Source organism: Meles meles, chromosome 8, assembly GCF_922984935.1.
Source record: "Meles meles chromosome 8, mMelMel3.1 paternal haplotype, whole genome shotgun sequence".
Classification (NCBI taxonomy): domain Eukaryota; kingdom Metazoa; phylum Chordata; class Mammalia; order Carnivora; family Mustelidae; genus Meles; species Meles meles.
Window position 1 is genome coordinate 37,281,478 of NC_060073.1, and position 25,939 is coordinate 37,307,416.

General features: G+C 37.4%; 1 protein-coding gene and 1 pseudogene across 3 annotated transcripts in view; both read right to left on the minus strand.

Moving 5' to 3' along the window:
• Positions 1 to 25,939, minus strand: part of ANO3 (anoctamin 3) — a 456,805-nt gene that overhangs the window by 291,368 nt on the left and 139,498 nt on the right. The window lies entirely within an intron of this gene.
• LOC123948097 overlaps positions 1,786 to 25,939 on the minus strand; it is a 40,289-nt pseudogene continuing 16,135 nt past the window's right edge.

A 25,939-nucleotide genomic window follows, 5' to 3' on the forward strand; every position in this document is an offset into this window, starting at 1 on the left:
CATCTGCCTTCTGCTCAGATCATGATCCCAGGGTCCCGGGATTGAGCCCTGCATCAGGCTCCCCACTCAGTGAGAAGTCTACCTCTCCATCTCACTCTGCCTCCTCTCTCCCACTCATGCTTGCTTTCTTTCTCCCAAATAAATAAATAAACTCTTAAAATTAAAAAAAAAAAAGGCATTTCAGTCAGCTGTTGAACTGGACCCCCACCTCCTGTCACCACCACCAAAAATAAATAAATAAACAAAAAATAAAAGTACAAATAATCAGATTCTTTGCAAATCTGGTAAAGGTCTTTAAATGATTCTAAAATGAGGTTTGTCTTTTTTTTAATCAACTGGTGAACCCAAGGAAGGAAGGGATTATGAGAATCTGTGATTTATAGGAGGTTGGTAAGAAGTATAGGTAACAACCTAAACTTGTTACTAGTGTCTGAGGTTCAAGGAAGGGTTTGCTGGAAGGCCAAATTTGCAGCTAGTCCATCAGAAACACAGGTGATAACCTGGACTTATCACTGGTAGGTGGAGTGGGATGGGGCTGGGAGGGGAGTCATACTGGACTGAGCCCATGACCTGTGGAATCCAGGGCTCTCTCCAGGTAGATAGAGTTACAATTGAGTTGAATTTTAAAACTCTCAGATGGTATCCCAAGAGTTGCTTGTTGGTATGGGGATTCTCCCTCACACTAGAACTGGTATCAGAACCTGTTTAATAGGTAACCCCACACTTTAGTAGCATGCCAACTAAATAAAATTGGTTTCATATAGTAACAGAAAATTATTTTGATTCTGAAGTTTGAATATTCTTATAAGGGCATGGGCTTGAGAAATTTAATGATCATCAGATAAACATGTGATAGAGGCTATTTTATAATGATAGAGTTTGTTTTATAATAATAAAGTATATTTGACACTATGTTGTACAAAATGCCTTTAAATATCAGTTTATGGATCATAAACTTAAAAGGACTTGAGAACTATTTACTCTAACCCTACCTATTTCACAGATGAGCCAACTGAGACCTTGTGTATGGTATTATGGGCTTGGTATGTGGACTTGGAGGAGATATTCGAAGATCCATTTGGAAATCACAGAGCTGAGTCTTACGCCCAGGTTTCTTACCCAGCACTTATGCAGAAGGCTATTTAGGTTTTTCCAGTCGTGCTATGAATATGATAAATGTGCTATTAATATGATAAAACAGGGGCACTTGGGTGGCCTCTGCCTTCAGCTCAGGTCATGATCTCAGGGTTCTGGAATTGAGCCCCACATCGGGCTCTCGGCTCAGCAGGGAGACTGCTTCCCCCTCTCTCTCTGCCTGCTGCTCTGCCTACTTGTGATCTCTGTCTGTCAAAAATAAATAACTCTCTTTAAAAAATGATAAAACACATAAAATAATTTTGTTTTTGTTTTTTTAAAGTTAAAAATTCCTTAATTTTTTTATTCCTGGCACCACTACCACAATTCACAGGTGTAATGAAATGATGTAATGAAAAGAAAAAGAAAAAGAAAAAGACCTCTGGAATGTACATCTAATTGACAGTACATTGCATTAATCAATAGCTGCACTTTCTGCAAACTGTAGTTATGACAGTCCTGAACAAGAAGTATTTCCTGTTTAAGCTGCGGTAACTTTTCTGACTATGGATCATTGTTCCTTCTGTGGCAGATTTTTACAGGTCTTCTAATGCATTTGGGACAACTGTCTCAAAGTAACCTGCTGCTTTCCTGTTAACTCCATACTCTCTCTCCTGCTAAGAACTGTAGCCCCTTTCCCCTGAAAATTTTTTAGAACCTTCTGCTACCATATCCACCACTTCCCCACCAGATCCATAACCACCGCTATAGGAATTGCCCAAGCTTTTTTCCACCAAAACTGCCCCCCTTCATGGTTCCATAATTTGATTGTTGTTGTCCACTGTAATTTCTCTGATCATAGTTCCCACCACCACCATCACGGTAGGCTCCAAAATTTTCTCCTTCATTGTGACCATCATATTCTCTACCACCACCTCTACCACCATATCTGCCTCCACGGTCTCCATATCCTGGCCCACCACCACCATAACCTCCTCTACTACTATAAGCAGGACCACCACCATCGCTGCCACCATTACCTCCAAATCCATTATAGCCTCTATCACCTCCTTCCTAACTACCTCTGCTGCTACCATAGCCTCCTCTTCCACCAAAGTTTCCACCATGGTCAAAGTTACCACTACTTCCAAAGTTTCCTCCCCGACCCAGGAAGTTGCCAGATCCACTTCCATGACCTCTTTGTGATCCAGGAGACTGCATTTCTTGTTTAAAAGGGGCCTTTTTTACTTCACAATTATGCCCATTAATAGTGTGGTATTTCTGAATAACAATTTTATCAACTCTATCATGATCATCAAAAGTTACAAAAGCAAATCCTCTCTTTTTTTTCACTCCACCTGTCTTCCATAATTTCTATGGTTTCAACCTTGCCATACTTTTCAAAGTAGTCTCTCAAATTATATTCTTCTGTGTCTTTAATACCACCACCAAGAAATTTCTTCACTATTAGATGGGTACCAGTCTTTACAGAATCCTCTCTAGAAACACCTTTCTTTGGTTCCACTACATACCCACCAACATCATGTGGTCAGGCAGACATTTGCTGCACCAGCCTCTTCAACACAAGGGTAAGTCACAAAACCAAAAGCCTTAGAATGTCTCTCATCACCACACTATCTGTAAGTGAACCCCATTTTTCAAAATATTCTCTTAAACTATCATTTGTAGTTTCAAAGCTCAAACCACCAATAAATAGTTTTCTCAAGTGCTCTGGTTTCTTTGGATCATGGCTCCCTCCTCCCGGCCGTAGCGGTAATCGCGGAGTCAGACAGGGGGTGATGGGGAGGTGGTTTTACCTCTATTTTGAGACCGGACTCACCTCTTCCAACTTGAGTTCAATATGGGCCAGTTAAAGTGATTTTGGAGGGACAAAGACCAGATTTTTTTTTTTTTTTTCAGAAGACTACAATAATTTTAAACTAATTATCTTCAGTTAAACCTTCAGGATTTAAGCTGAATTTTTAAAGTTAAAGAATTTGGATAGACCAAGATTACAAAGTTATTTCAAGTGTGAGAAATAATGAGTCAAAGTATGAAACTAGAATAGCAAAGGCTTTCTTAGAGACCTGTTTGTGGAACTCAGACAACAAATGCAGAGAATGACATAAGGAAGCCAAGAAATATGTAATCCTACTCAATCATGCGATAGTTAACAAAACTCAAACATCTTGTCTTTTTCACTAAATCATTAACTGCATCTGAAGGATAGTGAAGAGAAGCCCTAATTATTGAAAGTAAGTTTAGGAAGATATATCTGGTAATTGTGTGTAGAAGATTATGTGTAGATCCCCAAAGATCATCTGGGAATTCTTAAAGGGCTGAAACTCCAATCAATATTGTAGCAGTGGAAACTCAAATACATGAGTAAACATTGCAAAAGAAACATCAGGAAATCATAATCGGCTGGAGAATTGGATAAAAAGGAGAGAGAGAAATAAAATAATAGTTCAAGTTAATATTTTAAGTTCCAGAGACTTGACATATGTTTTCCATTGATGAACCAGGGAGCAGGGTCAGGTAGGTACGAGATAGGGTAGGCCTAGTTTCAGACATACTAACTTTGGGTTGACTCTGTGATAATTCAGTATGTCAGTTCCCAAGCCCGAGGGAGAGATAGGAACAGGAGACATAGAATGAGATGCTATGCATCTCATGTAGGCTGAACCTATATAAGGAGTAAACTCTTGGGAAAGAAAGATAGAGAGAAAACGGCACAGAGGCCAAGACAGACCCCTGGCCAATGATCACAGCTGGTTTCAGAGGAAAGGAAACCAATTAAGGAGTATCTGGGGGAAAAAAAAACAAAACAAAGAGCTGAAAATATTATAGTGTTGATCTTGGAAGAACTCTTCATTTCAAAGATAGTTGGAAAGTGTATCCACTATGTCTATGTCTATCAACTTCAAGAGACTAGTTTCTGTGTCAGTATCCGGCCAAACAGTTCCAGTCTTTTGTGAAAAATTATAGAAAGTTCAGTGAAGAATGTTGAAAGAAGAAAAACCACATTAGACTAATTTATCCTCAGAAACACAAAACATATTAAAATATTTCATTAAAATTTTGGTTTTTAAGTATGTTCAGACTACTTGTAAATATTAGAAATCAAACTTTTTATTGCTGTGAAACCCCTCTATTTTGAAGATTTGTGACTAAGGCAAAAATTCAGTCTGTAGTCTGACTCAGTGGAAAAGCCTACACTAATCTGGTTAAATAGCCTAAATACAGTGACAAATCTGGATACCACCGTCATCAGAGGAGCTACATATAATCTTAAAAAGGGAGGGCAGCCAATGTCAGAAGTTGTTGAAATGCCAAAGTTGAGACTCATCAGTGTCGCTGTCAAACCATTCACTGATTCAATGAATACTGATCTCCAAATCAGAATGAATTACACACTCTAAATGCTGAGCCAACTTAACCTACAATTAGTTTTCTTGATTAGGATCAAAGTTGTTAATGTGAATTATTTTTTTCTTTTCAGAGAAATAATGTTCATTTGATCATTAGTTCAGAATGAAGTGAGTCATGACCGACTAAGTGGATAATCTTGGGACGTTCACTTTTAATTTCTGTCTCTGTAAAATGAGGGGCTGATCGTGGATGATCTGAAGTCCCTATTGTCTTATAAAAAGGTAGTTTCTAAGTTACTGAACTGGGGTGATAATATATTCTTATCAAATCTTCTGCAACCTGACTTTTCACATAGTTGTTGTATAGACATGGATGTGGGCATGGGAAATGTAACATGATCGAGGTAAAGCATTGAATTCAATCATCAGACTGAAGCAAAATTGATAACACATGGTGCATCACCAGGCTTCTAGGAAGAGACAGTCATAAGATTTATGTTTTATGGGGCCAATAAGTGTATTTCTGAGCACATCCTCTGACTTCCATTCAATAAATTAGAAATTAATTATAAAAGTACTTAGAAATCAAATATTAACAATCTAATGAAAGAGGAAATCAAGACACAATTTAAATTGCAAACATTCCTTAACATATATAAGGAGATTACTCTTGAAGAATGTGAAAACTTAGGAACAGTAAAGGAATACAAATTAAAACAAAATGCCATCAGATTGCCAATATTTCTAAAAGCATTAGAAGAGCCAGTAGAGAAATGGGTGCTGCCACATACAGTTGATAGGACTTTAACATGGCAAGTCCATTTAGGGGGGCAGTTTGGCAGTAAGTTAAAAACTGAAAATACACATACACTTCAATGGAGCCATTCTACTTCTGAGAATCTCGCTTCCTGAAACAACACATATTAAGCCCAAATACAGACACACAGTGATGTTTATTGCTATATTGCATATAAAGTTGGGGGAAAAAAAAAACATAAAATACAACCGTATGTCAAAATTTTACAGTCCTATGAAGGAGCCATCAAAATGAACGAGGGGAGGGATCCTGGCTGGTTCAGTTGGTAAAGCATGTGACTCTTGATCTTGGGATTGTGAGTTCAAGCCCTATGTTGGGTGTAGAGATTACTTAAAAATAAAATCTTAAAAAAAAAGAAGAAGAATGAGGTGGATCTACATGTGCTGATATGGAAAGATATTATTCTTCAGTGAAAAATGATGTTCCAAAACTTATTATACTATGACCTCCCTAGGTGTAGCCCACCCTTATAATATGTACTTAACCTGTACTAAAAAAATTAGCAAGCCCAGAGAGTATTGTATACATTAAGATGTAATAGTAGTTACCTGTGGCGAGTGGCTTTGGGAAGTAATGGGGGAACCTACATTTCATTATTATAAAATTTTGTAGTAGTCTGAATTTGAGAAAATTAATTTCAAATAATAGAATAGCTTAACATGAATATAATGAGTAAAAAGTTAACACTTCGTTATTATTACTCTTTGGTGACTTTTATATTACATATGAATTCTTCAAACTAAAGCATTATATAGACATTGCTCTACATTGGCTATTGCTGCATGAACTTAAGCATACTATTTAAAAATAGTTTAATAGCTCGGGGCACCTGGCTAGCTCAGTCAGTGGAGCACGCGACTCTTAAACTCAGGGTCCTGAGTTCAAGCCCCACAGTCAGGGTGAAGCCTACTTAAAATACAATACAATATAATTAAATTAAATTAAATTAAATAATTAAAATAAATTAATAAAATAATTAAAATGAAATTCAAAAAATAAATAAAAATTAAAAGTGATAAATTTAAGTCATTTAAAAAATCCTAAATGGAAAGCTTGCTCTATTCTAAAAGCAAACTTAAAATATTAAAGAAAATTAAAAATTATGTAAATACTAAAGGATATTAATCCTCAGAAGTAATCAAAGAATCAAAGAAATCAAGAATATGGCATTGTACTATTAAAGCTAAAATGGGTAATAGTTAATATTTGTGAGAGTTTGATCACAAAGCACTTTTATATATTGCTGATGATAACAATCTTTCTTATGGTGTTATGTATCATTAATACAAACATACACACACACATAGCTACATAAAAGCTGAAAGTAAATATTTTAAAGTATTAAAAATGTTAATCTCCAAATAATATTTTAGACTTGTTATTCCCCTCTGAACTTTAAACACATTCCAGCAGTTGGAATTCATTATCTACATTACTTCTGTAGTGAGATAAATATAAAAGGATGTTGAAAGTAGTATTTAAAGACCTTAGCGTATTCATTAGAATTATCAGAGGTATTCTGACTTCTATCATTTAGTGAACCCTTATACATTAGCCATTTCTGTACGAAGGGGTCTTTCTCTCACTTCTCTAAAGGTTGCAGTGACCTTCAGTTTATGTATAAGGAATTATGAGACGATACCATATGATGACTGGCCTTTTGGCTGAATCTTGGCAGGTGCTTCCATAGCCTCTGCCCAGTACCGAGCTTAGCAGGGCTGAATCACCAGTCTCTTCTCCACTTGGAAATTTTTGATATTAATCATTCTCCACCACCTTTAACCATACAAATTCTTCTAACAAATGCAGGTTTATTTCTATCATAGGGCTTAAAAATGAGATGAAAAGGCAAAGGTCTGTCTCAATCTCACTTCGTTTCCTTTGAGACTACATCACTGGGGAAAAAATAAAACAGTCTACAGTCTGTGGTATTAAGGGTTTAAGGCTCTGTACAACTCTGCATGCATAAGCATCTTTGGCCCAAATCCTTCATGTCTCTCTGTCATGCACGCGGACGCATCGCGTGCACCCGCACACACATACACACACCCTTCTAGCATGGCATCACGGGCTGATACAATGACAGAGCCAAAAGAGATTATTAGATCCCGTCATCCAGCAGTTTTAGGATCATGATCCTTGGAGCATTTGGGCTCTGTGTCGCTTCTCAAGGAAACCTAGGAACGCAGGAGGATGTTCAGAGAGTAGACAACTGAGCCACTGTAGCTCTGGTTTAAATAAAAATTTTACTTCACTTTCATTTCTCGTACAGCCCAGGTGCAGCCACCTAAAAAAATATCTCAACCACTGATTAAGTCCATTTTACTCATTTAATAGGTTAGGAAACAAGTGTCCCAGAAAGTTCAGTTCCTTCACCAAGGTTATAAGCCTATGGCGGAGATAGGATAAGAGACCTAGATTTTTAATTCCAGATGGAAATTGGAAAGCTAGTGACAGTGGCAATTCTCTGTAATTCTGAATTTTCCATGGAGTTGCTATAGCTTATGAAATTCACATTAGGAAGAAGCAATTAAGAAAATGGAGAGGTAACCAGGCAACAATAGTGCCATTTTCTTAACAGTGTGAGTGATATTACGCAGGCATAGGTTACTTCTGCTTCAACTGAGCTGGTGCATATATAGGAGAAGACAGGTTGAGCATCTGCTGGGAAATAGGACAGACTTTTTTCTACACACCTGTTCTGCAGAAGAATATCTATAATGAAAGCTCCAGCAGCTTGCTCCTATGTGACTGCCAAAATCTGAACAAGTAATACCCCCTGGCCATATCATAACATAAGGCAAAGCTGGATCTGTGCTATGGCTCTTAAAAAAAAAAAAAGAAGAAAGAAAGAAAGAAAGAAAGAAAGAAAGAAAGAAAGAAAGAAAGAAAGAGGTGAGGTTTAGTTGGAAAATCACATGAGTAGAATTATATAGAATCCTCTGTACCATTCTCTGTCTCCTGGGCTTTAGTTTTCTTAATCTGTAATGAGGGGAATGAGATTGATCTCTAAAATATTTTTCAATACTTACATACTCAGTTATGTTAGTTGGGATGTGGTACTTTTTGTTTGCTTTTAATATCAGGTTCAATCAAGAGGGAAAAGCCAAAAGGAAGAAAAATATGAGCAACTGTCTTAGAGACACATTATCAAGCATCTGTATTATTTTTAAAATATACTATCTCAGACAAGCTATAACATGACCATGAATATTGTTTAAAAGGACACTTTTGAATAGAATAGGAAATATATAAAGCAATTTATTTTTAGATATGAGATGGGTGTGTGTACATATCATATCAATTGCATGTGTACACCTAGACAGTTCACCACAATTAAAGGAAAAAAAATATGTCAACATGTAGACTTATCTCCCTCAAATTCATAACAATAACCTCAAGGGAGTCCTTAATGTTGACAGCAGTCAATGTATTTCCCTGGTCATCTTATTTTTCTACTCACCCAGAAGACTACTTCATATTTTATTCCCTTACTTCAAATTCTGTCTTCTAACACCCACCTCCTCCCCACTCTTCACTCTCAGCTGATACTTTTGCTTCCTATTTTTCTGAGATTGAAGCAATCTGCAGAAAACTTCCACAGCTCCCACCCACATACTGGCATCCCTACCCATATATTCTGACTTCCTGTCTGATACTCTACTAAACTAACTGCACTCCCAGCTAAGCCCATCTCCTCTGCTTAGACACCAATTTCCATTCCTTCCACCTACTACAGCTTGATAATTCCCCCATCTCTCCTTGCAGAATCAAGTCCAGCCTCTCTTCACCACGCAAGCATTAACTACTAAAAAATTGGAAAGAAGAAAGAAAAAAAAAAAGAAAGAAAGAAACCTCTTTTGGATCCAGTTCTCCTGATGTTTTTTCTCCTCAATTTTTTGTTCCCTTTTGCTCCAAAATTCCACAAAAGTACAGTCAATAGTAACATTTACAATTCCTCTTCTTAAATCTCCCATAAATTTTGTGGTTTCGTTTGTTTTGTTCCATACCTCCACAAATTCTTGTACTAAAATTATCCATGTTCTCTTTACTGCCAACATCAACAGTGGATTCTTAGTTTTCATCTTACTTGCTACATTAGGGACATTTGACATAATTGCTTGTGCTCTTCTCCTAGATACGCTATCTTCACTTGGTTTCCAGTAAGGTTGATTATTCAACCTTACTAGATGCTCCTTCTTAATCTCTGTTATGTCTTCCTCTCATGTCTTGAATTTTTAACTTTGGAAAGGTCTGTGACTCAATCTTTGGGCCCTTATCTTCTTTATTTTTTCTTCTTCTTCATCATCTTCTCTTCGTTGTCTTTATTCCTTACCCCTGGTGATCTCACTCATTTCATGGTTTTAAATATTATTGATACGCTCACACCTCCTAAATGCATATCACTCATCCAGATATCTGTCCATAACTCCAGGCATTTTTATCACGGATGTCTTCTTTTTTAAATTATTTTTATTTTAAATTTTTTTAAAGATTTTATTTATTTATTTGACAGAGAGAGATCACAAGTAGGTAGACAGGCAGGCAGAGAGAGAGGAAGGGAAGCAGGTTCCCTGCTGAGCAGAGATTCCCAACGTGGGGCTTGATCCCAGGACCCTGAGATCATGACCCAAGCCGAAGGTAGAGGCCCAACCCACTGAGCCACCCGGGCACCCCACATCTGTCTTCTTTACATTTCTACTTGGTCTGAAAGAATCATGACCAAACTCAACATTCTTTTTTTTTTTTTTTCTTTTCAGTATAACAGAAACTCAACATTCTTTTTTTTTTTTCTCATTTTATTTATTTTTTCAGCATAACAGTATTCATTCTTTTTGCACAACACCCAGTGCTCCATGCAAAACGTGCCCTCTCCATTACCCACCACCTGTTCCCCCAACCTCCCACCCCTGACCCTTCAAAACCCTCAGGTTGCCCCAACCTCCCACCCCTGACCCTTCAAAACCCTCAGGTTGTTTTTCAGAGTCCATAGTCTCTTATGGTTCGCTTCCCCTCCCCAATGTCCACTCAACATTCTTAAATGAACCTTCCAATATTTGTTCCCAGACCTAACTCAACCGTATAGTCTTCCCATCTCATCCGATGGGGAAAACATTAGAGGCCAAAATCTTAATACCCGTCTTTCATAACACCCCTTCAATCCACTTTCAAAGTTTATCCAGAACCTATCCATATCTTCTCACCCTCTCCTCTGCTGTGAGTCTCTTAAGTGGCCTCTCTATTGACCAGTGTGAAGGTAGGTTTTGAGGCTGAGAGTGAGTAGACATGTGGCAGAAGAATTTAAAATGAAATCCAGCTAATATAACTCTCCTGCTTGAAGCCCTTCATTTGGTAAACTTGCATTTCACTAAGAGTAAAAAGCCAAGTCCTCACAATTATATGACAACAAGCCCAAAAAGGTATGAAATAAACTTTCTTGCCATTGCAGATATAAAAACACATCTATTTCAGGGAATAGCTTTTCCACAGCCTTCTGTAAATGCATCTTTAAGGACTCAAAAAATTAGGAGTTCATCACTGCACAAATGCTTACAGGATAAACACCTCATTGTCCTTGTAAGAAAACTATAGGGCATATAAAATTTGATTATGAGTTTGTGCTACATCTCTCAGTAACCTGTACTCTTTAACGTGCTGCTTTCATTTCACATTTTTTCCTAGTACTAACGGTTCTTTTATTCCCCCCTCTGTTAGTACTGTGTTCATTTACTTTCCTTCCTAATTTATTTTCATACCTAATTCTATAAATGTTTTATAAACATATTAACTCTCTTTGGGTAATAAAATACTGATAGTCTTTAAAGGATTTTTATATTGTTGTCAATAATAAATGTCAGCTGTTTAAAGAAAAAAACTTCTAGATTAATGTCAGGAAGGAGTCAAATTCTCCTTTTCATTTGTTCTCTGTTTTTGTTAATAGTATGTATTATAAGATAGCATATTAAGAAAAATAGTCCCGTGTGGAGGGACCTGTAGACTTCAGTGGGGATGTCAGTGTAGTAGACTGCACTCCTGGCCTTTCTTCCTTTTGGGGGGAAAAAAAACTAGCTTATCAGCATTATGTGGTTTGCAAATTTGGAAAAATTTTCTTCTTTCTTCTCCATTTCAATCTGTTCCCCTTTTTCTGCTAATAATAAGGGGTCTGACACTATGGGGGACCAGATTTCCCAGCTGAGTCACTTAGTGGATGGGTAAGCCTCAGATTCATAAGGAGAGGGAATTCAGAAGCTCATTGGCCACACATCAAAGTCCCATTTTCCTAGCTTTCATCAATTATAGAGCTGACTTTTTGATATCCATCTGTCAGTCTGCAGAGCTCTATTTCTCCACTGGTTTGGAATTCAGGCAGTGGGAGAAAGGTGTTACCTACAGGGTCCATCAAATTCCCATCATGTTTGTAACGATTCAGATACTAGTTTCTAAGCATCCTATTTTTGCATGCATAGTCTGAGGGGAGGAGGGTGTCATGGAAAGAATGGGACTCTGGTATTAGACAATCTTGGCTTCTAAGTTCAGATGTATTCCTGTGTCACCCTGAGTCAAGTTATTTAACATATCTCCGACTACTTTCCCTGATCTGTACAATAGCATGAATAAGGACTTCATTGCATTGTTGTGGAGTTAAAAGAAATAGTATACATGGAGTGTTTAAAAGGAACCCTGGTACAAATGGATACTCAGAATTACTGTCTTCCCTTTATATCAATAATCCATTAAATAAATAATTGAAATAAAATCAGAAATAATGATATTTATCAGAAGTCAGGAGAAATTTATTTACAGACTATGAAGTTGAGTGGTAGGAAGAGCATTTTGGGGGAAAAAAAATGGCCAGTCTTTTATTTTGGACTGAAAGCAAAATATATTTTCTTCTTGCAAAACTGAAGTAGACTAGCGAAGAAAAAAAGGCACCAGTAAATCTGTCCAAAATTTCTATAGTAGCTGATGTGGGTGGAACAAGAGGACCCTTGATTCATCCAGCCCACTGCCTGTGTTCTGCATAATTACAAGTTTTCATGGCTTCTGCAAGGGTGTTGTTGATCATTATAGGACAACAAAACCCATAAGTATTGGTGTGTGTTAGAATAGTGACACTCACTGGTTATTTCTGATATTGACAGAAGTACTTACTACCAAAAAACATCCCTTTTTAAAGCAAAATTTTAAATAATCCTCATAGATGTCAACAAGGTAAGCCAACAAGGAGATAGTCAGGGGTATCTACAGGTATCAAAAGGGAATACTGAAATCATTAAAAATACTGAATATGACAAAGGAATTCACATATACACACTTATGGAATACTCAAGGCAACTGGGGATATTTGGCCAGAAGAAGAGAGGGCACAAGCAGCCAGTGATTGCTATCTTTAAATGATAGGAAATGATATCCTAAATTAACTCTGTAAGTGTAACTTGTAAATATTTGGACCAACATAATTGTAAGAGCTATCCAATGTGGATTGAGCCTCCTTGGTTGTAGTTCCCTGCCTTTACAGATACCCAACCATGTTTGAACAGTTTTAACTGTGGTAGCCCTAGAGAGGATTCATGAATAACGGGAACTCTTGATGATCTTTAAAAGCATTTCAGCTTCCAGGTCCTGTTACTCAGTGCAAACCCACATTTAAATGACTTGTAAGCTAATAAAATTTCTTGTAGTAAAATCTAGCTGCTTTGCTCATATGTAAATTATGAAAGCCTGTTTTAATCATGAAGGTTCTACTGGTTTCAGAAATTGGAGGGCTTGCAAATCAGTGCCTTTGCTATTTTTCATCAGCGATAATTATGCACTGCAATGAAATATAATAGAGACATCTGTGACTTTTTATAATTTTGTTTGTTTATTTATTGAGTAATCTCTTCACCCAATCTCTTTATTTATTTATTTAGTAATTCTTTGTGGGACTCAAACTCATAATCCCAAGATGAAGAGTCCCATGTTCTCCTGCCTGAGCCAGCCAGGCTTCCTGCATCTACAACTTTTTATTTATGGGAGATGTCCTGTCACCAAACACAGAAACTGTTAAGAATGAATGATCCTTTTTCTTCTCTTACCTCCTAACCCCAGTAAATATTTCCCGTCTCATGATACATTAATCTCAGGTTTAAGGAGGGATGCAATCTGTGTGAGTACTGGTAGGACTCCACCCTGAGAGCATATTACAATTTTCTCTCCCTTTTAGACTAGCCAAAAACAAACAAACAAAAACAACAACAACAACAAAAACAAACATGATTTGAATTTCAATGATTTAAATATGTTGCTTAATATTAGTCACTCCTCAAAGCATTAAAAGCAAGGGTCAATTAATCTAGGGCCAGAACCAGCCCTGGCATCTCATGGAGACATTTTCTCATTTCTTATTTTAGAGATGTTTACATTCAGGGACTCACAAAGAAACTGCTTACTTGCCTAAGGCAGGAGAGTTCTAATAAACTCATTCCTGTAATAAGAGCTTATTTTCCCTAGGTACCAAGAACATTTTTACATATAAATCAGTGCACAGAAGACCAGTTACCAACACAAGAAAAAAACAAAAAAACAAAAAACAAAAACCTTGCTATCTACCATCACTTTATTACAGAGAATATTAAACCGATTTATTTTCTTTTCTTTATTAAACACACACACATATTTAGGCAAGACGCAGCACCGGAAGCACTATAAGTAGCTGTTTTTATCATCCGCTTTCCATTTAACATTGGAGTATGCTTATCACGAGAGAATTTCTAAGCTAATAAATAAAAAGAGAATCATCTAGAGAAAGTCAGCTCTGTAGACTGAGAGGAGGAGAAACAATCCAAGAACACTGAGGGTAGAAGCAACTTAAAGGTGGGAAAAGGGAAGAGTTTGGCTCAAAGTATCCACGGGGCACCATTTTCTCAGACTCATTTCCAAACAATTAACACCTGCAAGAACAAAACCCAGAGATACCGTAAAGGTAGCTTCGAAAATTTCAACTGAATCTGATATCTAATGGAAATAGGAGTTGATGATCTATTTCACATCTACACCCTTATAGAATTACTTATCTTTTAAATGACTTTTTAAAGAACTACCGGTAACTTTTTTCCTTTTTTTGCTGTATGCCTTTGTGTGTGATAAAATACGTTTAAAGCCTTTGACTGGTCTTACTATTCTCCCGTAATTTCTTGGCTTAAATGAGTTTTATTATTGCTAAGGGAAAAACAAAGGCTTTGGGGCGCCTGGGTGGCTCAGTGGGTTAAGCCGCTGCCTTCGGCTCAGATCATGATCTCAGGGTCCTGGGATCGAGTCCCGCATCGAGCTCTCTGCTCAGCAGGAGCCTGCTTCCCTCTCTCTCTCTCTGCCTGCCTCTCTGTCTACTTGTGATCTCTCTCTGTCAAATAAATAAATAAAATCTTTAAAAAAAAAAAAGGGGGTTATAAAAAATGTGTTGGAGAAATGACAGAAGTGGCAGGCTATCAGTTGGTGAGATCTACACCCCTTGCCTCAGACAGATTTCTGTCTCTTAAAGATATGCAAAAACAAGGCACGAGTTATTTTTCAGTTTTTAAAAGTTTCAAAGGAGAATTAGAAACCAAACTGTAAGTCCTAGTCATTCTTTTTCAGGAAGGGGCAAAGGTATCGTGTAGGTGGTGAAAATAGAGAATTAGGTAGATTTCAGTTCTGTCAGTTTTTTTGTGTGACCCTGGGACAGCTGCTTACTCTACTGTGCCTTCTGTTTCCCCACTTGGAAAGAAATGATGATCGTTAAAATAACAATATTAACAATGAGAACAGTGCTTTCGCGAGGACTCAGTGTGGCCGTGTTATATAAAGCACGGACACAGCAGCTGTTGCAGATGAATCCTGAAAATGTAGGTGGTTTGGAGCAGAAGGGCTCCATGGTTCTCCACCAGTTTTATAAATTCCTTGTGGCAACTGTGATCATAGTACTGATCATACTTTCAGCATGGGTCTGCTTCTGACCCCCAAGACGACCCGCAAAATGTTATAAACCATATTTTCTAAAACAGTAGATAACAGTCCGTTAAAAACATTTTATTTCCACAGAGCCCAATTTCCACTCCTATTCTTTCAATTTCTTTCTTCTTTTTTTGGGGGGTGGGGGCAGTGAGCAGGGAGGAAAGAAAGAGGATGTCAAAGAATCTCAAGGAGGTTTTACACCCCGTGTGGGGTGCTACATGAAGCTCAATCCCACGACACTGAGACATGACCTGAGCTGAAATCAAGAGTCAGTCGCTGAACCGACTGAGCCACCCAAGTAACCCTCAATTTCTACTCCTCCCTCCAACTCTCCAAAATAAGCCATCTTCCTAGGGTCTCCTCCAACAACCACAAAGAGACTCTCCTGTTGGAATGCAATCACAAATGTTGGCAACATATGGTAGCAAGAATATTTAGGTGGAAAAAAAAAAAGATATTTAGGTGAATAATGTGAAAAATGCCAGCTCTCTTACTTGAGTGGGTTATTTAAGAATCTTTAAATTCTATCTGAATATATTTCCATAACACAACCTCTAACCCCCCCACCCTGGATTTCTTCTATGAGGAAGTAAAAGAGTGAAAAACAAGAACAACAGAAACAACAACAACAACAAAGATAAATGGAATCCTTGGACCTGCTCTACACTGAAGCTGGTTCTACCAAAACAACAACCTCCTCCCAGAAAAACAAACAAACAAACAACAAAAACAAAACCAGAAACTACAGAGCCACAGATATCATAGTTTTCTAGCAATGTAAAACCTGGATCCATTTACTGGGAACAATGACTGAGTCAGGAAATAGGGGAAAAAATAAAAATAAAAAAAGGCATTTCAATGATAGAATGACAGAATGAGTTTCAGAGCAGTATCATCAGTCACTTTTATTTTTCTATTTAAAGGGTAGGTTTTATCATGAAGTGCTACAACCAATCATGCTTCATGTCCAGGGTTCTGGGACAGAGCCCCACTTTCCCTCAGCTCTTTGCCTCATCCTATCTCTAAAGAAACATCTTGAGAGCAAGTACAAAAGAGAGGATGCTCTTGCATGGGCAGCTAATAGTTTCTGCCTTATCTAACTACTTGTCATTTCTGCCCTAACCAATGAACTTGAACCACAGAAGGCATTTATTTAAAAACAGTTTGCAAATGCATTTATTGTTTAAGATAAAGGGTATAATAATCTATTGTGTAACATTTGATAGAATAAATTCCTCTCTGGTGAAGACCCATTTTGATAAAATTTGGAACAAACTTTCGCTTGCTTTGTCATCCGTATATAAAGGAAGAGATATGCTACCAAATTTATAGTCATTGCAACATTTAAGAAATCTTTTAAACTGAATATCTGGTGAAAAGTCATGCAGTAATTCAAAAGAAACTCACTCCTGGAACCCAAAGCCCCATTTCATAATATGGGTTACTGGGGATAAGTTGGTTTATTGACATGAGTAAGAAATGTTGTATGATGATATAAGGGCTATAAATATGATTGACTTCATTCTGACTCTTTGAGATAAGTCTTTTTTTTTTTCTTTCTCACAAATGTTGGTGCCAAACGTTGTGGAATTTAATAAGTAAAATATAGCTCACACTTCCAAGGTAAACCATGGTAAGCCCCACAATAAATTTTAAAGCAGGATTTATTTTAACTTAAAGTCCATGATTAGGCTTTGGGGGTTTTCTTAATCATTTAAATTATATTTAGGACTTTTGTGTGTGAGTATATATGCATTTGTTTCTGGGAGTTGACCCATAATTTTCATCGGTTTTCCAAAAGGGCTGGGGACTCCTAATGATTTCAAGCTACTGCTTTAAATTGCTTATCAACAAAATGTTGATGGACACATTTCCTCTGATCACTATAAAATAAATCATAGCTGGACCAAAATGATCTTAAAAATATCTCTATGTATTTATATATAGTTTTGATGTCTACATATTGTATAGTTACCTACACAATAATTCTTTAGCACAACAAACTTTGAGAAGCACTGAGTAGCATCAAGGCAAAGACAATAAAGAGGCTTTGATTTCCAAACATTTTTTTTGCACATAAAATAAGTATTGTTTCCCTAGTAATGAATGAATAGGAGGGAGCACATTTACATTCTTGAGTTTTAAAATCAGGCATAATATGACTTCTAAGGCATTTGCAGTTTAGTATAACTTCCAGAATCTCCATGCCACTGCAATAAGGGGATGCAGAAAGTTCTAAATACACTGTATACCATTCAGCAACCACAGGATTCTCCAACTACTTCCTGAGGTCTATCTATCTGTCCACCTCCTTTTCATCCCTATGTTGTATATGTCAGCACACAATCAAAGCATAGATTTTCCTAGAGGTCCCTAGAATCCTCAGTCAATTCTTATGTTTGTGCACCAAGAGCACAAACATTCTCAGACTCTCCAAACTTAATAGATATTTATATTAACCTCCTACTCAGGTTCCTGCCAGAGAAGAAGACAGTTTGAATCCTAGTATCACACCACCTTGTCTGGCACATTCCTCTCTTTTCTTTCTTACACTTCACAATAGTGCAGAGTGTACATTTTTCTCTTTTTCTTAGTATTTGCCCAGGGACTTCCCTTAGATAGATAGCATTTTAAGATCTATCTACGCTTTATGTTTCTGCGTGCTCGTCATGAGGCAAGTAAGAACTAGAAAGTACCAAGAACAGAAATGTCAATAGATACATTTACTTATGTGATTGAATGACAGCATGCTCTAGGGTGTTACATCTTAGTGCAATGGGTATTAAGTTTTCAAGGTAACATACACACAGGGTACAGAACACTGTGGTAATTATTCTTTCAAACAGCTACTGAAACTGTGTAACAACTCCTGACATCTTGGCAAAGGAAGACATATCAAAGACACTAAGAGACAAGCAATGGGATAACCCTAGGTGTTACAAGTGTCAGAACACGGTGGAACCTCTGGCAACAGAATACAGCATCAGGCCTGTTTCCCATGATTATGTTCGAAAACACATATTATTCATTTCCTCATTTAATTAGCTACGATTAAGTGCCAGTTTCTGTGAAGGTTCCCATGTTGCATAAAATTGGAGTTGCCCTCTCAAAGGTCATAATCAGCCTCATCATTATTTAGATCCTTTCTGTCAGGCACTATACTCATACTAATCTTAAAAATGGGTACAATAATTACCACTATTAAAAAAAAAGAGAGATGACTGAGGTACAGTCAGGTTTAATACTTCACAAACACACAACAGGTTAGTGATAGAATAAGAAAAAAAACATTCTTTATACTCTAAAATTCATGCTTTTAAGTAACTTTTTGCTTGTCTATGTATACATATCGTTATAATGGAAAGAAGTAATAAGGACCTAAAGAGAAGTATAGATAAAGCATTTTGATGAAATTTCAGAGAACGTTATTTTTTAGAGGGGTAGGATGAGCAAATACTTTGTGAAGAAGATGTTTTGATTCATATATCCAAGATAAAAAGTTCTCAATTGTAAAAAATAATAAGGTATCCCTCAAAGTAAAGAAGACTATATGAGCAAATTCTTTGGGGAAGGAAGTGGGTAGGAAGACATGGAAGCCAACATAAAATTTCATTTGGCTGGCGTATAAGTCTCATCAAAGGAAAGAGAATGGAAATAACATTCTTGAGTGTGTTCCTCTGTGCTAGTCACCGTGCTGTGTATTTCACATAACATATCTCTTTTTATTTAATCTTTACAATAACTCAGTGAAGTAGGTATATTAGAGTTTTAACAAAAATAAATAATTGACAAGATGACAGAGAAATATATTATGGTGAAAATTTTAAATCAAAGTTAATTATAATCTGTGTTCTTTCAGAAGTATCATATATTACATCATGAAAAAAAAATCCTACGCACAAATTTAAAAATGGAAATTGGAACCATATTGGGTCGGGCCTTGAATTCCAAGATGAAAAAAATATTGGAGTTTGCTTTGAAGATAATCATGAGTCATTGCTGGCATTTCATAGCTATACCTTAGCTTTCTCTATATGTCAGAAACACATGTTAGTCATTAACTGATTAAATTTGTCTATCATCAAGAACCAAGGTCAATAAATTCTAAACTACATTAACTGAAAATTTGTTCTTTCAGCTAAACTTAAAGTTCCTGAGTCATAACTCCCATGCAATAGTCAACAAATAAAAAAATCAAAATACTTAGTGGGTATACATTCATGATGGAAAAACTTGTCATCAAATTACTCATAAAGAGAGTAAAATAAAATGGGCAGTAGGATGGATTCATGGTATGAAGCTTTAATGTACTATTTATATAAATAAGACTAGATCTTTGCTTTGGTGAAGGAGGCAGCCACCTTCTTGTCAATAGCCAAAATCCACCACTGAAATGTCACTCCTTATTTTTACCCTTTCAGTTGTTTTCCTGAGAAAGAATCCTTTGGAATTAATCCAATAAAAGCAATAATTAGGAGCACAAATCATGTAATTGTGAAAAAGAAAACAGCAATGTGAGGATATACCCTAAAATATTAATTGTGATTCTGGAGGTGTCTGACTTATGGTTAATTCTGATTGCTTTTTCATGATATATTTTTGCATTTAGAAAATTTTGTACAATGAGCACATACTATGTTTATGTTGAGAAAAAAAAAAAAAAAAGACATACAGAATGGAAGGAGTGAGACAGAGACCAAACTGAGAGTCCAGGGAAGATAGATTTCCTCCTCTTCTCATCTTCTGTCCTTCTACCTTTGGCCAGCTTTGTGTATAAAACTTGGCACATGATACACCTTAAATGTAGATCGGGATAGAAAATCCACTCCGTGCTTGTTTCCCAATCTCTTGCTACAAAATGTCAAACCATAGAACCTAAATCTAGTTCGGATGTTTGGAAAGCAATTTGACTTAGCAGGTCATCAGTTTATTCTCAAGCTGTAATTAGCATGATTTAATATAGGACATACTATATTTCGGCCTGAAGAAAGGCAAAATTCATTAGAGCTGTCAAGTGAGGACTGGAATGTGACTCCATGTTTAGTAATTTTTCACAGCTTATTTCTTATTCTCGAGACCAAGGATCCATGACTCTACCTCATGTTTTAAGTCAGCAAAATGCTTTGGATCTTTAGAGTATCAATGATCATATGCCTTAAACTTTAAACTCAGAAATTTTACTTGATAATTTTTGATTTGTGTAGATGTGTATGTAAAAAAGACCCAAAATGTCAAATTTTGAAGATCACATCAAAATTTAACTATATATTTAATGATCACTTTAATGCGAAAAAGTGCATTCTTAAGAAAATTAGATTTTGGGGGGGTGGTGCCTGGGTGGCTCAGTCAATTACACATCTGCCTTTGGCTCAGGTCATGATTCTGGGCTCGTGGGATTGAGTCCCATAATCTGGCTCCCTGCTCAGTGGAGAGACAGCTTCTCCCTCTCTCTCTGCTGCTCCCTCCTTGTGCTCTCTCTCTCTTTCTCTCTCTCTGTCAAATAAATAAATAAAAATCTTAAAAAAAGAAAATTAGGTATTTTGTTTTTTATATAAAACACTTGCCACTCAAATATATTGGCCAATTATTAATGCACCAACTGAATATTTTTCTGTAAGAAGTATTTTGACAACTAAACTTTTATCTCACTATATTTTTCTTGATCATCTTATCCCATTTTCCATCCCTGAGTCTATTGTCCAAAAATCTGAATATTGGGGGCACCTGGGTGGCTCAGTGGGTTAGAGCCTCTGCCTTTGGCTCAGGTCATGATCCCAGAGTCCTGGGCTCTCTGCTCAGCAGGGAGCCTGCTTCCCCCTCTCTCTCTGCCTGTCTCTCTGCCTACTTGTGATCTACTTGTCAAATAAATAAATAAAATCTTAAAAAAAAATCTGAATAATGACTAACGTTTGTTATTCTGCAGGCGAAGCATATACTTATCTTTTTCAATTTGTATTTCTTTTAGCACTTTACTTCATAGCACAAGTGAAAGCCCTAGATAAATCATTTAAATAATAAACTTGTTTTGGGAGAATACTTTACCCTCAGTAAAGAAAGCAGTTAATCTGTAACAAAGGTTATACATACATTTGACAGAAGGCAAAATATAGTCATTTAATAAGAATATGGAAAATTATCACAACACAGTTGTTTTTTTTTTTTAAGATTTTTATTTATTTATTTGACAGACAGAGATCACAAGTAGGCAGAGAGACAGGCAGAGAGACAGGCAGAGAAATAGGGAGAAGCAGGTTCCCTGCTGAGCAGAGAGCCCGATGTGGGACTTGATCCCAGCACCCTGAGATCATGACCTGAGCCAAAGGCAGAGGCTTTAACCCACTGAGCCACCCAGGCGCCCACAACACAGTTTTAATAAGCAGAACATAGCCCAGCTGAATGAGAAAAATCTTAGTCTTTAGGATGGTTTTCCAGTGAAGAGGAAGAGGAAGAAGGCATTTCTGATACAGATGGAAACCATCAGGTACAAATACTTTAGCAGTAACTTGAGTATCATAAATTTATATCATTTATATGCATAAATGCATGCAAAATGCACAGGGTTATAAATCTAGTGGAAAGCACATGACAGAAGCACAGACCTTTTTCTCTAACCATATGCAGTTAATTGCTCCTCTGGATTCTATGCTGCTCCATGGTGCGTTATTTCCTTGTTCTATTTTCAGTGACTATCACCAGGCCAGCATGCCAGCAAGAGTTGATGTTATTGCCTTAACATGAAAATGTGCCTTTTTCATAGTTTAGAAGCAAACAATTTCACTTGAGTATTAGACATGTTTGCAAATAATGTTCTAATCGTTGCTTTTAATATTCCTAGAACATATAACCTCTCAAGACCGCTGTAGCAGTGCCCAGCCTTTGCTATTTTAGTGCATGTCTCTCTGAATTTTGCTGCCAGCATCTGTGTCTCTGCCTGGAGGGTTTCTCTCACCATCTGTGCCTATTCCGTTGGTGTGAAAGGGAAGCTAGGGGTTCTAGGGAATTAGCAACCCTGGGAACATCTTTCAACTAATGATTAATGGGTTTTAGTAGGTAAATACCCCAGGTTCTTCTCTCTTTGGTTGACCTTGGGGTGGGTGAGGCGTGTGTGCTATGTCATTCCTAAATCACCTGGGATTCAGAGCAGGACTAAGCTACAGAAATCCACAACCGTGACTTTATTACTTCATTTGATTTTTCTGTTTCCTGTCTTCCTTTTCTACTTCCCTACCCTCATTTCCTGGAATCACCTCACAAAAGAATTGCAACAATTGTATTTAATTCTTTGTCCAGAGTCTGATAACTCTTCATCAGAGATTCATGAAACATCAGGGCTACTCATTCTAAGCTTGACTAGTAATCACTTAATCTGTTGACACATTGATACATTATGTCCAAAGTCAAAGTCCTGGATTAGGCACTTAAACCAGCTCCTACTGATTCCCTATACCTAATGTCATCTCTACAGCCCAGTCAATACAGTCTTCCATAAATCAGTGGCTCTTGAGGCGCCTGAGTGGCTCAGTGGGTTAAAGCCTCTGCCTTCAGCTCAGTTCATGATCCCAGGGTCCTGGGATCGAGGCCCGCATTGGGCTCTTTGCTCAGCAGGGAGCCTGCTTCCTCCTCTCTCTGCCTGCTTCTCTGCCTACTTGTGATCTCTCTCTGTCAAAAAAAAAAAAAAAAAAAAAAAAAAAAAAAATCCATCTAATAAAAAAAAATCAGTGACTCTTTCTTTTTTGTCCTCCATATCCAATTAACAGCCAAATTTTGTCAATGGTATTTCCAGTATGTGCCTAGGGTGTTACTTCTTTTCCTTTCTTTCCTGTTACTATCTTAGTTCTGCCCCATTATCTAACACATCGGAAACTTAATCTGTACAGAACTTATTGTTTGATGTAATGAAATAATTTCTTCCCTGAGAAGAGCTCATACTTAAATAACTTTCTATTAACTATTAATGATACAATCAGTGATCTACAAGACTTGGTAAATTCTTCTCTATCACCCATGCTTGTAGCATTTAAAAAAAAAAAAAGGCTACAAATTCTTTGGCCCTTTTCCCATTGTAAATCCACATTTTGATCTCTTGGTTTCTCTGTGACCAATTTGATGAAGTACAGATGTAATAATCTATTGGCCTAAGCAGTGAGAGATTGGCAGATACAGACACTTCCTTCATCTGGTAATAGTCATTCATGGAAGCCAACTATCATGTAAACAGTGCGATTTCTGGGCACCTGGGTAGCTCAGTTGTTTGAGCGACTGTCTTTGGCTCAGGTCATGATTCTGGAATCCTGGGATCGAGTCCCACACTGGGCTTGCCTGCTCAGCAGGGAGTCTGCTTCTCCCTCTGACCCCCCCCCATACTCTCTCTCTCTCTCATCTCCCCCCTCAAAAAAAGAAATGAAATCTTAAAAAAAAATTTTTTTTTAATGAAAAGGTGTGATTTCCATGGAGCCACCACACTGTGAGAAGCATGAACCATGCAGAGAGGCTCAAAAGGATGAGGCATTTTGTATGAAGAAAGAGGTACAAAAGTCATTCTGGACCTTCCAGCATCAGTCATCTCAACTGGGGCCACATGGATCAGACACAAATTCTCCATCTAAAGCCTTTCCTAAATTCCTGACCCAAAAAACCTGCTGGTTTCACTCTAGGGTAGTTTTTGTGCAGAAAGAGATAATGGGTGCAGTCTCCAGATCCAATTCCATGAGTCCTGTTAGCTCTGCCTCCAAAATATATCTTGATTCTGCCCATCTTTCACCTCCTTCTTTGCTCTTCTAGTTCCAAACAGAATCGCGTTTCATCTAAACTAACACAAAAGACTTTTAATTATTCTTTCTGCTTTTACCTTACCATTTATTCCCTGCACAGAAGCTATAAAATAATTTAGAGAGTTAAATCAGAAAACACAGCTTAAATTCTCCACTAACTTCTCACTGCAATTAGAATAAAACTGCTTATGATGGATTATAAAGACTGACAATAATGACTCACACTTACCTCTCTGATTTCTCTTTCTTAGTTACTGTGCTCTATCCATATGCCCCTCCCTTTCAAAAAATGTATATATTTATTTGACAGAGAGAGAGAGCAAGCATGTGAGTGGGGGGAGGCACAAAGGGAGAGAGAGAATCTCAAGCAGACTCCACAATGAGCATGGCGTCCAATGTGGGGCTCAATCTCACAACTCTAAGATCATGACCTGAGCCGAAATCAAGAGGGGGATGCTTAACTGACTGAGCCATCTGGGCACAACTCTCCCCCATATGCCATTTTTGATATCTCTGGAATGTTGTAAACTCATACATATCCCAGGGTCACTGGGTTGTGGTTATCTCTTTTACCTGGAATAGTCTTCTCCAGTTCCTCACTGATTTGCTTTTTCTCATGATACAGTTGTCTGCTCAACTATCGCCCCTGACGGAGAGGACTTCCCTGACTACTGGATTAAATTTCCTCCTCCTAGTTAATATGATCTATGCCTGTAGCCTGTTTTGCTTTTTGTAGCCCTTATTATTATCTGGAATTGTTTTTATGTTTACTTATTGTTTATTTCTTCCTTACTGAAATGCAGTGTCTATAAAAGAGACCTGAACCATCTGGTTTGCCACCATATTCTTAAGGCTTGACATATTGCCTGATGGACACCAGAGACTCCACAGTCGTTGAATGATTGTGATGGGAAATCGGGTAAGATAATCTCCTGATCTAGAATCTATTTCCTGGGAACATTTTGTTAAACTTTGACTGTATTGAAATCGATCCGAAGAAAAACAGATTGTGTTAACTTATAATCCACTTGATACGGCTTCCCAGGAGGTAATTTGCCGGGAAATAGATATGCATAGTAGATCCATTGCACCATTTAATTAAACAGTCTTCAATTTGGAAACACCCATGTTGACTAATTTAGTGTATCCAGTTGGAAAGACTGCATTCTCCTCTCCTCCTACCCTGATGCTTTCCAGACATGCTACAGATTAAAGAGGGCAATACTGGTCTGCTTTAGATGTTTTCTTTCCTTATTGCTCTAGGCACACAATGGCCGGTGAAACTGATCTGAAATTTAGAATGAAGACAGAGGCCAGGGAAAGTCTACCCATCCATCCACTCTAGTTTGTGCTCATTATTATCCAAGCTAGAATGACAGGCACTTCTGGATCTGTTAGAAAAATTAAAGAAAGCAAGCAAGCAAATTAGGGATCGTTTCGTATCCACTCACGAAAAGTTGATAATTTAAGAGTCTAAATTTATGTTTTCTCCTGTAGGCCCTTTTTTAGAATATTTTTTTAAAAAAACAGTGAAAAATTCTACTTTCCTGCCTGCTGACATAAGGTCCATTTGTGCCTTTCTGAGCAACCACTCCAAACGTCAGCAGTAGTGAATAGCTGTGAAGTAAACTCCACTTCTTTATCTTAAAAGCAAATTAGGAAAAAGGCAGACTGATGGTTTCCCCTCAGGAAGGTTTCCCCTGCCCTATGACAGGTAAAGTTATAGCCAGTGCCCCTCTCTTGGGCCTCCTCTGCCTTCATCCCCTTTCCCTCCTGGGCTTTTAGCCTCCTGGCCCAAGACATAAACACTCTCAGCAAGAAAGACGGCTACTCTCCGCTTTCCACAATCATCTGATTAATTTTATGAAAGCATCAGTCTGTGGTGTGAATAGCCCAAAATACATATGGAGAAGAAAATGGAAGGGAAATTGAAT